Raw genomic sequence first — 2,778 nt, forward strand, 5'->3', positions numbered from 1 at the left:
CTTTGGTTGATCTCTTACCTTCCTCCTCAACCCTCCCCTGCCTTCCCACTCAAGTTTGACACTGTGGAAAACAGTATGGCGTTTCCTCAAAAATAAAAAATAGAACTTCCATTAGACCCAGTAATCCCACTTCTAGGAATATATCCCAAGAAAACAGAAACACCAATCAGAAAGGATATATGCACCCCTATGTTCATAGCAGCACAATTTACAATAACTAAGATTTGAAAACAGCCTAAGTGCCCATCAGTAGATGAGTGGATTAAAAAACTATGGTACACTTATACGGTGGAATACTATGCTGCTGTAAAAAGGAAGGAACTCTTACTATTTGCAACAGCATGGGTGGAACTGGAGAGCATTATGCTGAGCTAAATAAGACAGTCAGAGAAAGATAAATATCACATGATCTCACTCATTTGTGGAGTATAATGAAGATCATAAACTGATGAACAAAAATAGATCCAGAGACAAAGAAGCAAATGCTTCTTTTTCTTTCAAATTATTTGATCCTAGCTTCAGCAACTCTACTGTTAATTCCCTGTAATGTATTATTTATTTTAGTTATTGTATTCTTCATTTATGATTAATTCTTTTTTATGCATTCCATCTCCTATTTTATGTTTTCTATCTCTTTGTTGAAGTTCTCACTAAGTTCATCTATTCTTCCCCTAAATTCATTCAGCATCATTATAACCAGTGTTTTGAACTCTGCATCTGGCAGATTGCTTATCTTCATTTTATTTAGTTCTTTTGTTAGATATATCTCCCTGTTCTTTCGTTTTGGACATGTTTCTTTATCTCTCAATTTGGGCTGCCTCTCTGTGTTTGCTTCTATATATTAATTAGAAACAAGCTACTTTTCCCAGTCCTGGTGGAGTAGCCTTATGCTGTAGGGGTCCTGTAGGGCCCAGTGGTGCAGCCTCCCCAGTCACCTTATCTAGGTGCTCCAAGTGTACTCCCCAACCCCTCCGTGTGGGCTGTGTGTACCCTTCTGTTGTAGTTAAGCCTTTATTATTATTGGCACCTCAATGGAAAGGATTGATCCCCAGGCCAATGGGCTGTGAGGACTGGCTGTGATTATAGCAGAGAAGCTGTTATGCAAGGGCTGACCTCACAGAGCAGGACTCACTTCAGCTGTGCTCTGGTGCCTACCCTCATGGGGGTAGTTGGGTGGTCCTGTTGTGTAGTCTAAAGCTGACCATTGGGTGTACTGGCTCTGGGGCCTCCAAAGAAGTACAGGCCAATGTCAGCTGCCTCCAGTTCTCTGCCTGGGCCACCTGGCATAACTACAGATACCAGGTAAATCTTCAGACGGCTGCTACTTGTGCGTGGCTTGGAGGTGCTTGGGAAAGGCCAGCTCTGAATCGGGACTGGCTGCCATTAGTGCTAGGGCTGGAGCCACCTAGCAAGAGGTAGAAGGAATGCTGAGGACAAATGCTGTTTGTTTTAGGTTTGTGAACTTTTGAGCAATATTAGAAAGTTCACAGTATGAACTAAGACAAGCCATTTGTATGGAAAAGCCACTGGAAACAGCTTGAGTGGGCCAGCAACTTGAGTGGGGCTGGGTCTCAGGGAATCACCAGGGAGGGCCAGCAGTGTTAGCCAGGTTGATGGAGACTCAGATATGGCACCTGCCTGCTGGCTCTTGAGGGGAAGGCTCAGCAAAGGAACAATGACCTCTTCCAGCATTTCTCTCTAGGTGAAAACTTCCCTCCAGCTCTCATTTTGGAGCCAGACAATTCATTTCCATAAGTTCCTGGTGCCTTTCCAGATGCAGCCCCAGCTCTGCAGTTCAGAGTCCGAGTTAGTCTGTGCCCAGGCCCTTTAAGAGGAATCTCTGGGTCTCTAGCGGCCCTCCATCTCACTCAGCCACAATCCCCGCTGGTTTCCATAGTCAAAAGTCATGGGGACTTCTCTTCTTGGCACTGACATCCTGAGCTGGGGAGCCTGGGACTGACATCCTGAGCTGGGGAGCCTTGGCTCCTCCTGAAGCCCAGATATCCCACATGGGAGTTCCTCATTTCTGCCCTCTTTCCAGTCTTGATGTGTATTCTTTATATCCTTAGTTACAGGGCTTCTGTTCAGCTAGATTTCAGGCAGTTCTGAATAATGGCTATTCTATAGTTTTGATATGATCATGTATGGATGCAAGTATCACATTTGCCTGTGCTGCCATCTTAACCAGACCAACTCAATCAAATTTTAAAATAGAACTCATTTTTACATTGGAGTTAACTATGTAGTGATTTTATTCCAGTTGTAAATAAAATGTTTTTACTATAAACTTTATAATAAATACAAAATGTTTATAGTGAATATAAAATATAAAATATTATTTTATGCCATAACAAAGTTGTTACTACTTAACCCCCATAAAATGAATCATAGACTTGCTCTTCCTCACCCACTCTCCCAACATATGTATCAGTAAGCAACTCTTGTTGATTCTACTTTCAGAATTCAATTTAATGGATCTATGTGCTTTTTACCCCATTAACACAATGCTCATTTGAGCCACCTACCAAATCATTCATTTATGTTTCTACTAAATCCTTCTACTTATCTGCTTTTAATTCCCCAAATAATAACTATACTAATCAACTCCCCAAATAATAACTACACTAATAATTATTGTGTGTCAAATTATGTTCCCCCAAAAGATATGTTTGAGTGCTGACCCTTAATACCTGTGAATTTAATCTTACTGAGAAATAATTAAGCTAATATGAAGTTATACTGGATTAGTATGGGAATTTAGGTACAGAAACAAACAGG

This window comes from Myotis brandtii, unplaced genomic scaffold (assembly GCF_000412655.1).
Source record: "Myotis brandtii unplaced genomic scaffold, ASM41265v1 scaffold159, whole genome shotgun sequence".
Lineage (NCBI taxonomy): Eukaryota > Metazoa > Chordata > Mammalia > Chiroptera > Vespertilionidae > Myotis > Myotis brandtii.